Genomic DNA, 14,509 nt, shown 5'->3' with positions numbered 1-14,509 from the left:
CATTGGTGATGTCCCACTGGGGTGAGTTTTTCCTTACCCGTATGTGGGCTCTGTACCGAGGATGTCGTTGTGTCGTTGTGTGCCTTTGAGACACTTGTGATTTAGGGCTATATAAATAAACATTGATTGATTGATTGATGTATGGCTTAGATCCAGCTGCTCGGCCATGGAAAACCATTCCATGAAGCTCCCTGCGTACTGTACGTGGGCTAATTGGAAGGTCACATGAAGTTTGGAGCTCTGGAGCACTATGCTGACCTCTCTTGTTTTTTTTTTAAATTAAATCAACATAAAAAACACAAGATACACTTACAATTTGTGCACCAACCCAAAAAACCTCCCTCCCCCATTCACACTCATTCACACAAAAGGGTTGTTTCTTTCTGTTATTAATATTCTGGTTCCTACATTATATATCAATATATATCAATACAGTCTGCAAGGGATACAGTCCGTAAGCACACATGCTGCTCCACTAAAAGTACTAACCTTTAACAGTTCATTTTACTCATTTTCATTAATTACTAGTTTCTATGTAACTGTTTTTATATTGTTTTACTTTCTTTTTTATTCAAGAAAATGTTTTAAATTTATTTATCTTATTTTATAATTTAAAAAAAAAGGACCTTATCTTCACCATATCTGGTTGTCCAAATTAGGCACAATAATGTTTTAATTCCACGACTGTATATATAGCGGTATCGGTTGGTATCGGTAATTAAGAGTTGGACAATATCGGATATCGGCAAAAAAGCCATTATCGGACATCCCTAGTTACAACACTACTCCCTATATGTTTAGTTTTTTTTCTATTTATTCTCTTTTATTTTTATGATTATTAATTGTATTTATTTATTATTATTTTGTTTGGTTTTTGTTTTTTTTTGCTGTTTTTCCTCTTATTGGGGGGGAGACGTGGCATCGTTGGGATATAAACAAAAACTATTATTTTGACATTTGGGGCAGACAATAGATGTAAATTGTATGCTACTATGATGTGATGGAGAGGAATGTCTGATGCTGGATGTCAATAAAAAAGAAAGAAAAAAGAAAACACAATCAACTAAACATGACTCGGCAAAATATAACTTAAAATATGCAAAAAAACACACAAAAAAAAACAATGGCCTCAGCTTTAAAGGGGCTGATCCAGTTTCTCCTTTTTGTTAGGATCTGCCTTGTTTTGGAAAAAGTCTTTCTGAGGGGACGGATGTTGCTACTAGTCTACATGTGAAAGTGCACGTTGTTTGTGGACATTTTTACTTGACCTTTCCGCAGTCTAAAACGTTCAAATCTGTCCAAATTGTTCTCCTTTTCCTGCGGTCATTCATCAAAAATATTTGCTTTCGATCGTTCACTTCAAAGAGCAGGCTCTAATCCAATTTTTTTATTTAAGGACTAAACATATGTTTAATGCACCCTAGGATTTTCTGTGAAAATAAATGTAATTATTTAGAAAAGTATCACCAAAATATTGGTATGGGGGACAGCCCTACGTTATGGGATATATTGACTGTAGAATTTTAAGGACAAAAATGGATTCATTCAATTCTGGATTAAAGGCCTACTGAAATGATTTTTTTTAATTTAAACGGGGATAGCAGATCCATTCTATGTGTCATACTTGATCATTTCGCGATATTGCCATATTTTTGATGAAAGGATTTAGTAGAGAACATCGACGATAAAGTTCGCAACTTTTGGTCGCTGATAAAAAAAGCCTTGCCTGTACCGGAAGTAGCGTGACGTCACAAGTTGAAAGGCTCCTCACATTTCCCCGTTGTTTACACCAGCAGCGAGAGAGATTCGGACCGAGAAAGCAACGATAACCCCATTAATTTGAGCGAGGATGAAAGATTCGTGGATGAGGAACGTAAGAGTGAAGGACTAGAGTGCAGTGCAGGACGCATCTTTTTTCGCTCTGACCGTAACTTAGGTACAAGCTGGCTCATTGGATTCCACACTCTCTCCTTTTTCTATTGTGGATCACGGATTTGTATTTTAAACCACCTCGGATACTATATCCTCTTGAAAATGAGAGTCGGGAACGCGAAATGGACATTCACAGTGACTTTTATCTCCACGACAATACATCGGCGAAGCACTTTAGCTACGGAGCTAACGTGATAGCATCGGGCTTAACTGCAGATAGAAACAGAAGAAATAAACCCCTGACTGGAAGGATAGACAGAAGATCAACAATACTATTAAACCGTGGACATGTAAATACACGGTTAATGCTTTCCAGCCTGGCGAAGCTTAACAATGCTGTTGCTAACGACGCCATTGAAGCTAACTTAGCAACGGGACCTCACAGAGCTATGCTAAAAACATTAGCTATCCACCTACGCCAGCCAGTCATCAACACCCGTGCTCACCTGCGTTCCAGCGATCAACGGAAGGACGAAGGACTTCACCCGATCATCCGTGCGGTCGGCGGCTAGCGTCGGATAGCGCGTCTGCTATCCAAGTCAAAGTCCTCCTGGTTGTGTTGCTGCAGCCAGCCGCTAATACACCGATCCCACCTACAGCTTTCTTCTTTGCAGTCTTCATTGTTCATTAAACAAATTGCAACAGATTCACCAACACAGATGTCCAGAATACTGTGGAATTTTGCGATGAAAACAGAGCTTTTTGTATTGGGATTCAATGGCGTCCGAATACTTCCGTTTCAACCATTGACGTCACGCGCATACGTCATCATACATAGACGTTTTCAACCGGAAGTTTAGCGGGAAATTTAAAATGTCACTTTATAAGTTAACCCGGCCGTATTGGCATGTGTTGCAATGTTAAGATTTCATCATTGATATATAAACTATCAGACTGCGTAGTCGCTAGTAGTGGCTTTCAGTAGGCCTTTAAGGCTGTAACATAAGAAAACGTGTGTGTGTGTGAGTGTGTATGTGTGTGTGTGTGTGTGTGTGTGTGTATGCAAGTGCAGCTGACTTGGTGTTTTAAAACCTGTTCTTCTGCATTTCTCTTTGTTTGACAGTAATGAGGATAACATTCTTGATGTCTTTGTCAAATGATTTGGGCATTCTAAGGGGAACTCCAGTTGTCGAAGCGGCACTTAAGATGTAAATTATTATTTTTGGCCTTCAGTTTGAACAGAACGCTCTGCACGGAGGCAAAATTGCTCATTTTCATTTAGTTTGAATTCAGCTTATGGATATCTTAAAGCAGTGTTTTTCAACCACTGTGCCGTGAGATACAGTCTGGTGTGCCGTGGGAGATGATCTAATTTCACCTATTTGGGTTAAAAATATTTTTTGCAAAGCAGTAATTATAGTCTGCAAATGATGTGTTGTTGTTGAGTGTCGGTGCTGTCTAGAGCTCGACAGAGTAACCGTGTAATACTCTTCCATATCAGTAGGTGGCAGCAGGTAGCTAATTGCTTTGTAGATGTCGGAAACAGCGGGAGGCAGCGTGCAGGTAAAAAGGTGTCTAATGCTTAAACCAAAAATAAACAAAAGGTGAGTGCCGCTAAGAAAAGGCATTGACGCTTAGGGAAGGCTATGCAGAACGAAACTAAAACTGAACTGGCTACAAAGTCAACAAAAACAGAATGCTGGACGACAGCAAAGACTTACTGTGGAGCAAAGACAATGTACATCCGAACATGTAATGTCAATCAACAATGTCCCCACAAAGAAGGATAAAAACAACTAAAATATATTTTTGATTGCTAAAACAAAGTAGATGCGGGGAAATATCGCTCAAAGGAAGACATGAAACTGCTACAGGGAAATACCAAAAAAAGAGAAAAAGCCACCAAAATAAGAGCGCAAGACAAGAAGTAAAACACTACACACAGGAAAACAGCAAAAAGTCCAAATAAGTCAGGTCGTGATGTGACAGGTAGTGACAGTACACCTACTTTGAGACAAGACCTATATTGATGCATGCTTGGTTATGCTTTAAAGTCATACCCAACAATTGCGACGACGACTTTTTACTGTCAACTGAGTTGAATGATTTCTGCTGGTGGTGTGCCTCTACATTTTTTCAACGCAAAAAATGTGCCTTGGCTCAAAAAAGGTTGAAAAACACTGACTGATAATAATTATGTGAGTCCCTTCAGGTTTTGCAGGCCTTACAAAAACATGACCATTCCATAACTTTAATGATGGCTTTATTCACCCCAAATTGTAAATAATGTAAATAATTCAATGTGACTATCTTGTGTGATGACTGTATTATGATGATAGTATATATCTGATAGTATATATCTGTATCATGAATCAATTTAAGTGGACCCCGACTTAAACAAGTTGAAAAACTGTATTGGGGTGTTACCATTTAGTGGTCAATTGTACGGAATATGTACTTCACTGTGCAACCTACTAATAAAAGTCTCAATCAATCAATCAATCAATTAATTCAAGCAAATAACTCAATAAATGTTAAGAATTGATTTGATCCCCTCTGATAAATGGAAAATAAAATAAAAATACTCTAGGGCAGGGGTGTCAAACTCATTTCAGCTCAGGGGCCACGTAGAGGAAAACCTATTCGCACGTGTAAAATCATGGCGTGATAACTTCAAAATACATGATTATGATTAGTCACGGAAGAGTTAGTGCTGCAAGGGGTTCTGGGTATTTGTTCTGTTGTGTTTATGTTGTGTTACGGTGCGGATGTTCTCCCGAAATGTGTTTGTTTGGTGTGGGTTCACAGTGTGGCGCATATTTGTAACAGTGTTAAAGTTGTTTACACGGCCACCCTCAGTGTGACCTGTATGGCTGTTGACCAATTTTGCCTTGCATTCACTTGTGTGTGTGAAAAGCCGTAGATATTATGTGACTGGGCCGGCACGCAAAGGCAGTGCCTTTAAGGTTTATTGGCGCTCTGTACTTCTCCCTACGTCCGTGTACACAGCGGCGTTTTAAAAAGTCATAAATTGTACTTTTTGAAACCGATACCGATCATTTCCGATATGACATTTTGAAGCATTTATCGGCCGATAATATCGGCATATGTCCGATATTATCGGACATCTCTAGAAATGATGTTTGGATTAAAGAACAGCAGCCTTCCAGCTTGTATTCTTAGGTTATTTTAAATTAAGAGGAGAAAACTATCATTTACGGGGGATGTTGATTTTTGAAATAGGTAAAGTAAGAAGGAATATAAAATACAGGAGTTAAATGGTGGAACAAGCTCGGTGATGAGTTGAAGACGTGTAGTTCTTTGTTAAGGTTTATAAGAAAGCCTTGAAAGGTGAAATAATGGAAAATTATCAAATATAGTAACAATTACTTTCATCCCATTGATTTTTTGCAATGTTGATGTTCCAGGTAATCTTATTTTCAGTGAATGTATAGGATAGGCAAATATAAGCTAATCCTTTTTCGGTCATTCTTTTTTTTTTTTTTTTTTTTTGTGTATAAATGTGTATGATTGTTAAATATGTCTAATCTGGACTCTTAAACTGATCACACAAAATGGTTGATGGTTGATTATATGACCAAAAACAAACATATTTCATTCATTCAAATGTAGGACGGGGGGATTTTTTATTTATTTATTTATTTATTTATGTATTTTTAAAAAAAAAAAAAGGTTTTATTATCATTATTAATTTTATATTTTTTATTTGGGGGGAGGGGTCTGTTTCTCAGTACCTGTGTTATGATTTCCCTATCAAATGAATAAATATTTGAAATTAAAAAAAAAAAAATACAACTATGACGAAATGTGAAGTTGTCATAGTTGTATTTTTTTATTTTTTTATTTGTTTTACTTCGGCCCAAAATAGACTGAAAATGTACATATCACAAACAATCCTTTTTGACAAAACACGTCGAGTTTGTTGAAAATTCAGAGGAAAAAAATTGGCGCGGTTTCAAAAACACCATGAAGACTAGTGGTTAGAGTGTCCGCCCTGAGATGGTTAGGTCGTGAGTTCAAACCCCGGCCGAGTCATACCAAAGACTATAAAACATGGGAGCCATTACCTCCCTGCTTGGCACTCAGCATCAAGGGTTGGAATTGAGGGTTAAATCACCAAAAATGATTTCCGGGCGCGGCCACTGCTGCTGCTCACTCCTCCCCTCACCTCCCAGGGGGTGAACAAGGGTGATCGGTCAAATGCAGAGAATAATTTCACCACACCTAGTGTGTGTGTGACTATCATTGGCACTTTAACAATGAACTTAGACTTCATCTCAGTGTATCTACAAAGTCATTCAACTTCAAGTCACAGTATGAACTATTTGCTTGCCTGACAGAATTGCTATTGCGACATCCAGTGGACACATTTAGAAACAGCACTTTTTTTTTATTTAAAAAATGCAGCTCAATTTTACACTTGGCAAACTTATCTCGCGGGCCGGATTGAAGCTGCTTGGCCATCCCTGCTCTAGAGCTCCATGCAAGAACTCTGAAGGATAGCACTGAGAAGGTCTAAACATCTGCTCTGAGGAATTCTGAGGAAGGAGGTGGTTAATAATCTCAGGGAGGTTTAGGCCGCGGTCAGCACTAGGAAACAACTGGTACAGCACTTTGCTCCAATAGACTGAAATCCTGCAGCACCCACAAGGTTCCAGACATGTATAAGCCCGTCTGGAATGAACCCCTGAGTGACTCAGACCGTGTGGGTAGATCTGACCCAAATGTAGCTCTACTGGACTTGTTAGGAACACAATCCTTACTGTCAGACATGGAGGTAGATCAGGAAGACTTTACTGCATTGATCTACTGCATCCCGTTATTGGTGTTACCTTATCATGACTAGGGTTGGGACTAACGTGTTACTTTGTAACGTTGCCGTTAGTTTTGGCGGTAACTAGTAGTCTAACGCGTTATTTTTTATATTCAGTAACTCAGTTACCGTTACTACATGATGCGTTACTGCGTTATTTTACGTTATTTTTTTATGTAGTATCGGCTAGAAACAGAAGGTCTGAGTGTGTTTTATTGGAGCGCTGCGGTGTCTTCCTTCTGAATCTTCCTGTGTCACAAGGGGGAGAAGAGGCGCGCTGTGTGTGTGTGTGTGTGTTTACTAACAAGACATAAGGGCGGAGCTGAAGTCGAGTTTCTTAATATGGAGATATTCTCACTACTTTTCTGATTGATTGAAAGAAAAGAACATTTTAGTTAAATGTAAGTTGTGTCTTGGATCAAAGATCCTATCTACTGCCCAAAACAGCAATTCAAATCTGCTGAAACAGCTACAAAAGCAACATGCTTCGACAAAGTTAGTAAAGAGAGACACAGACTCCGATGCCACTTCACCTCCACCTAAGGATTTTAACGGACGCACTGCTAGCCAGGACAACGTTGATAGAGCCATTGCAGCGTGTGTGCTAGAAGACATGCAGGCTATTTCTACAATGGAGTCACCCGCTTTCAGGCAGCTAATTAGCATGATACCGGGCGTCAAACAGCAAATGGCACGGACAACATTTTCCACGTACCTGGACAGTGAGCACATAAACATGGAAAGCAAGCTAAAGAAGACACTCCAGACTCTGCCTCTGCTCATAATTCATCACTGAAGGTACACACACTCCGTCAATTCTCTTATATACTCTTTCATTCTAGACTTCTAGAGTGTTTGATAATCACATCACTCTAAATGTATAGACTATAAAGTTCACAAACATAAAGAGGCATCCTAGTGGGCCAGGCCAATCTTTCCTTATCCCTAAACTAAAACTGGGGAAATGCGTAGTGTTCCGGGCTTCAGTACAGTGTTGATATCCTGAAGACATGGTTTTATTTCACAATTCCTTGAGAGAAAAAAATGCCTGGTTAGGCTTTGTGTATGTCGTGTGTGCCTTCCTTAGGTGAAGCCAGGTTTACAGCTATGTTGTTATTATGCGGTTTGTTACTTATGTATGTTATGTTGCAGCTATTTAAAATAGTTTTGTCAATTTGTTCTGGCCTGAAATAAATTGGCCCTTTGAAACATATCTTTGTCTTTGTGTGTTGTATGTAGAGCACATTCTTTAGCAGAGTTCGGTGATGCAAATGCATGTCAAGTTGATCAACACATTGTATTATTCTCCAGTGTACTGAAATGAAGGCTAAAAGGGCATTAATGGGAGCCTTAAAAAAAAAAAGAAGAAAATAATAAGTAACTAAATAGTTACTTTTCACTGTAACGCATTACTTTTTGGTGTAAGTAACTGAGTTAGTAACGTGAGTTACTTTTGAAATAAAGTAACTGTAACTAGTTACTGGTTTTCAGTAACTAACCCAACACTGGTCATGACTCTATTCTAGTCTTACACATTTTTGCTGCCAGAACACTGAATAAGGGTCATGATTTTAGCGTGACCATGACCAAAAACAAAACCTTCATGCAACAGACACTCTGTGGAAGGAGTTGAAAATGTCAAATTGCCAAAAACAGCCTCAAATCTTTTTTTATATTTGAAGAGTACTGTATTATAAGGCACACTGCCAATGAGCAGGTTTTTTTTGTCATACAAAAGGCGCATTAAAGTGGTCATATTATGATTTTTTTTCTACATTTAAAATACTTCCTTGTGGTCTACATAACATGTGATGGTGGTTCTTTGGTCAAAATGTTGCATAGGAGAAGTTTTACAGATCATCTTTAAGCCGCTTTCTGACCGTCGCTGCGGGATGTTTTTATTTATTTACGTGGCTGCACTTCCATAGGATCTTCCCTCTCCCCATCTTCGTCGTACCGGTAGTTTTTAGCGCTTCCATAGCGAGTCTACTGACAGATATAAGTAAGAACTTTACACTACTTCATATTAGAAATGGCAACGGTGGAGGATGAAGAGGATAGATAAAAAGAAGGCGCTTATTGACTACGGCGGGGACTACAATGTCAGACGCGGGCAAATTCTCTGGATTTTTTGCTAGTCTTCAATACACATCGGGTACCACTAGGTAGGAAAAGTTAGTTTTGCATAATATTGCGAAATAAAACCCCAGATAATATGTATAATATGTGTAATACACACACCATAATAAAACCCCTATGTTGAAGCACTGTACGTCTGACTATGTAAGCGGTGCAGCTTCGTAGCTTGCCAAAGTCCTACTAAAACATTTTGACAGATTTTCGAGCACCGTGTATAATGTTCTATATTCTCGATGAAACATCAACATTTTTGGTGTTGCTTGCTAGCGTCATTTATTGAACAGGCGGCGTCAACCTGCAGTCCAACAAGTCTTTCTCTTCAAAGTACTAAGCCATGTTTTGCTTAGGTATCAAATACAAGTTAATTTGTAACCCTTTATTAGGTTTTTTTATTCTGTTGGAATAGTACTATACAGACAGATGGGGCGACGTGGCTCGGTTGGTAGAGTTGCCGTGCCAGCAACTTGAGGGTTCCAGGTTCGATCCCCGCTCCCTCCATCTTAGTTACTGTCGTTGTGCCCTTGGTCAAGACACTTTACCCACCTGCTCCCAGTTTAAATGTAGCTTAAGGATGTAGATAATAGACTTCACCATGTAAAGCTTGAGTCTCTAGAGAATAGCGCTATATAAATATAATTCACTTCACCAATTCACAGTCTGTGGTTTTTAACTGATATTATTAATAACAATGAACAAGGGCATGCCACATCTTCGCCACTTTGGAGTCAGAACTGGGAATAACATTATATGACCAATTTTCAATTTGGCTACTGTATATTACCATATTTTTCGGACTATAAGGCGCACTTGAAATCCTTTTCATTGCCGCAGTCATAAACTTCTTCTTTTTCTCTACCTTGTTATGGGACATTCATCCTCCACTGTTGCCATTTCTAATATAAAGTAGTGTAAAGTTCTTATTTATATCTGTCAGTAAACTCGCCATGAAAGCGCTAAAACATACCGGTGTAGTGAGTTTACATTATTCACCCAAGGAACTTTAGTTATTAGAGAGTTCCGGTCAGACGTTTTTTTTCACGGGACACATTTCCGGCCTTGTTGTTGCACTAGTGAGCCACGGATGTGGAGATGCTGCTCCGTTATCGATTGAAGTAAAGTCTGAATGTCATTAAAACAGTTAGCGCCATCTTTTGACACTTCTTCCACTCCCGTCCTTGCACGCTACAACAAAGATGACGGGGGAGAAGACGCTGTCGAAGGTGAGCCACGTAAATAAGACCGCCCACAAAACGGCGCATCCTGAAGAGACTGTCAGAAAGTGACTTGAAGATGATGTGTAAAACATAATCTATGCAATATTTTGACCAAAGAACCACCATTACATGTTATGTAGACCACAAGGAAGTCTTTTACATTTAGTAAAAAAAATCATAATATGACCCCTTTAATGTGCCTTACAATCTGGTGCGCCTTTTATATGAAAAAAGACCTGAATAGACCCGCTCATCGGCAGTGCGCGTTATAATCCGGTGCGCCCTATGGTCCAGAACAGGGGTCACCAACCTTTTTGAAACCAAGAGCTACTTCTTGGGTAGTGATTAATGCGAAGGGCTACCAGTTTGATACACACTTAAATAAATTGCCAGAAATAGCCAATTTGCTCAATTTACCTTTAACTCTATGTTATTATTGATAATTAATGATATTTACACTTAATTGAACGGTTTAAAAAGAGGAGAAAACACACAAAAAATGACAATTAAATTTTGAAACATAGTTTATCTTCAATTTCGACTCTTTAAAATTCAAAATTCAACCGAAAAAAAGAAGAGAAAAACTTAAAAAAAGAATTTATGGAACATCATTAGTAATTTTTCCTGATCAAGATTAATTTTAGAATTTTGATGACATGTTTTAAATAGGTTAAAATTCAATCTACACTTTGTTAGAGTATATAACAAATTGGACCAAGCTATATTTCCAACAAAGACAAATCATTATTTCTTCTATATTTTCCAGAACAACATTTTTTTTTTAAATTCAAAAGACTTTGAAATAAGATTTAAATTTGATTCTACAGATTTTCTAGATTTGCCAGAATATTTTTTTTTAGTTTTAATCATAATAAGTTTGAAGAAATATTTCACAAATATTCTTCGTCGAAAAAACAGAAGCTAAAATGAAGAATTAAATTAAAATGTATTTATTATTCTTTACAATAAAAAAAAAAATGTACTTGAACATTGACTTAAATTGTCAGGAAAGAAGAGGAAGGAATTTAAAAGGTAAAAAGGTATATGTGTTTAAAAATCCTAAAATCATTTTTAAGGTTGTATTTTTTTCTCCAAAATGGTCTTTCTGAAAGTTGTAAGAAGCAAAGTAAAAAAATGAATGAATTTATTTAAACAAGTGAAGACCAAGTCTTTAAAATATTTTCTTGGATTTTCAAATTCTATTTGAGTTTTGTCTCTCTTAAAATTAAAAATGTCGGGCAAAGCGAGACCAGCTTGCTAGTAAATAAAGAAAAATTAAAAAATCGAGGCAGCTCACTGGTAAGTGCTGCTATTTGAGCTATTTTTAGAACAGGCCGGCGGGCTACTCATCTGGTCCTTACGGGCTACCTGGTGCCCGCGGGCACCGCGTTGGTGACCCCTGGTCCAGAATATACGGTATGTCTTCACTCTACTTGCGATTGTCACCACCTTTTGCTATTTGGAACAGTGTGTTTCGATTCATGTCGCGAATGGTTCTCAGATGCCTGACTCTACGCAAGTTTTGCCAGAGTGTTGTTCTTTTCCAGCGAAACAATACCATTTTTCTTGGATGATGTAACTTCCACATTTGGACCGCTGGTTGGGGCCCGTGCGAGCGCAGGCATTGTATTCCAGCAAGGCTCAGGATGTCCTGTTGGGGGGTTGGGGGGGGGTTTGGACAGAAGCATAGGAGATGTAAGAGCAGAAGTGAGTTGCCTGCTTTCAATGGTGATGACTGGTCTGTTTGAGGCTCACAGGACGCCATAGTCACGCCAGAACCCTCACTTGCTCATTCAAACAGGAGTTTTTCCACTGGATTTACCAGAAACCAGCTTTGGAGGAATGGCTTAAACCATCTGTTTCCAGGATCGCGATGATTCATGAAGGTCCGATTTTCTATTGTGTAGGACCGTCGTTGTGGAGATACAGGTGGGATTTTATGGCTGTTTGGCGCACCGTTGTTCACTCTTGTTTCAGTGGTTAGAGTGTCCGCCCTGAGATGGGTAGGTTGTGAGTTCAAACCCCGGCCGAGTCATACCAAAGACTATAAAAATGAGACCCATTACCTCCCTGCTTGGCACTCTTGATTGATTGATTGGAACTTTGGACGGCATATAGTGGCCATGCCATTAACTTGAGGGTTCCAGGTTCGATCCCCGCTTCCGCCATCCTAGTCACTGCTGTTGTGTCCTTGGGCAAAACACTTTACCCACCTGCTTCCAGTGGTTTAAATGTAACTTAGATATTGTGTTTCACTATGTAAAGCGCTTTGAGTCATATATAAATATAATACACTTCACTTCACTCTTATACAAATACAAAACTGCTTTTGTGCAAATGTGTTTAGTAGGAAGCAGCTGTTACCGTTATGTGTCAAAACGGTATGACCATACAAAACATCCAGGAAGGTCCTTAGAGCCAGTTTCTTTATGTGTTGCATAACTGGGCTATTTTCTCCCCCTTCCAAAGCCCAACAAATCCACCCAAAAAAAATGCCTTTTTAGAGGATTTTTGTTCTTTATTTATAAAATGAAATCACCGGATGAAGCTTTAAAGGCCTACTGAAATGAAATGTTCTTATTTAAACGGGGATAGCAGATCCATTCTATGTGTCATACTTGATCATTTCGTGATATTGCCATATTTTTGCTGAAAGGATTTAGTAGAGAACATCGACGATAAAGTTTGCAACTTTTGGTCGCTGATAAAAAAAAAGCCTTGCCTGTACCGGAAGTAGCGTGACGTCACAGGTTGAAAGGCTCCTCACATTTCCCCATTGTTTACACCAGCAGCGAGAGCGATTCGGACCGAGAAAGCGACGATTACCCCATTAATTTGAGCGAGGATGAAAGATTTGTGGATGAGGAACGTGAGAGTGAAGGACTAGAGTGCAGTGCAGGACTTTCTTTTTTCGCTCTGACCGTAACTTAGGTACAAGAGCGCATTGGATTCCACACTTTCTCCTTTTTCTATTGTGGATCACGGATTTGTATTTTAAACCACCTCGGATACTATATCCTCTTGAAAATGAGAGTCGAGAACGCAAAATGGACATTCACAGTGACTTTTATCTCCACGACAATACATCGGCGAAGCACTTTAGCTACGGAGCTAACGTGATAGCATCGGGCTTAACTGCAGATAGAAACAAAATAAATAAACCCCTGACTGGAAGGATAGACAGAAGATCAACAATACTATTAAACCATGGACATGTAACTACTGTAATTTCCGGACTATAAGCCGCACCTGACTATAAGCCGCACCAGCTAAATTTAGGGGAAAATACAGATTGCTCCATATATAAGCCGCACCCGACTATAAGCCGCAGGGTTTTGATGTGTAATTACCGTAGTATATAGGGGTTCCTGCTACCACGGAGGGGATTGTCGGGACAGAGATGACTGTTTGGGAATGCAAAGCGTCCCATTTATCAACAATAAATCTTTCAATCGTTCAATCAAACTTTCACATCTTTGACATGGCGAACAGCATTCATGCAGAGTGCAAATAATACAACGGTGCAAAGTAATACAAAGTGCTCGCCTGTACGTTATCAAAATAACCAGCCTACCGGTATATGAAAAGTCAGTCTTTAATCATTGCGTCATCGTCTTCCTCCTGCGTACTAAAACCACCGAAATCGTCTTCGTCGGTGACGGAGAAGAACAGGCCGTATATAAGCCGCACCCTTGTATAAGCCGCAGGGACCAGAACGAGGGGAAAAAGTAGCGGCTTATAGTCCGGAAATTACGGTACACGGTTAATGCTTTCCAGCCTGGCGAAGCTTAACAATGCTGTTGCTAACGACGCCATTGAAGCTAACTTAGCTACGGGACCTCACAGAGCTATGCTAAAAACATTAGCTATCCACCTACGCCAGCCCTCATCTGCTCATCAACACCCGTGCTCACCTGCGTTCCAGCGATCGACGGCGCGACGAAGGACTTCACCAGATCATCGATGCGGTCGGCGGCTAGCGTCGGATAGCGCGTCTGCTATCCAAGTCAAAGTCCTCCTGGTTGTATTGCTGCAGCCAGCCGCTAATACACCGATCCCACCTACAGCTTTCTTCTTTGCAGTCTTCATTGTTCATTAAACAAATTGCAAAAGATTCACCAACACAGATGTCCAGAATACTGTGGAATTTTGCGATGAAAACAGAGCTTTTTTGTATTGGATACAATGTGTCCCAATACTTCCGTTTCAACCGTTGACGTCACGCGCAAACGTCATCATACATAGACGTTTTGAACCGTAAGTGTGGCGGGAAATTTAAAATTGCACTTTATAAGTTAACCCGGCCGTATTGGCATGTGTTGCAATGTTAAGATTTTATTGATACATAAACTATCAGACTGTGTGGTCGGTAGTAGTGGCTTTCAGTAGGCCTTTAAAGATCCATTTGTAGACGTGAACTCTAGAAATTTCTGACCTTTCAATGGACGGA

The 14,509-nt window shown here is 39.3% G+C and overlaps 1 protein-coding gene across 2 annotated transcripts in view; it reads left to right on the top strand.

Moving 5' to 3' along the window:
- The window catches only part of LOC133630256 (rho GTPase-activating protein 29-like), a 142,887-nt gene that overhangs the window by 66,245 nt on the left and 62,133 nt on the right, over nucleotides 1-14,509 (top strand). The gene's annotated exons all lie outside the window — the stretch shown is intronic.

The sequence above is a fragment of the Entelurus aequoreus genome, linkage group LG15 (assembly GCF_033978785.1).
Source record: "Entelurus aequoreus isolate RoL-2023_Sb linkage group LG15, RoL_Eaeq_v1.1, whole genome shotgun sequence".
NCBI lineage: Eukaryota > Metazoa > Chordata > Actinopteri > Syngnathiformes > Syngnathidae > Entelurus > Entelurus aequoreus.
The sequence above is the reverse complement of the archived record's forward strand: the minus strand, read 5'-3'. Positions and strand labels throughout refer to the sequence as shown.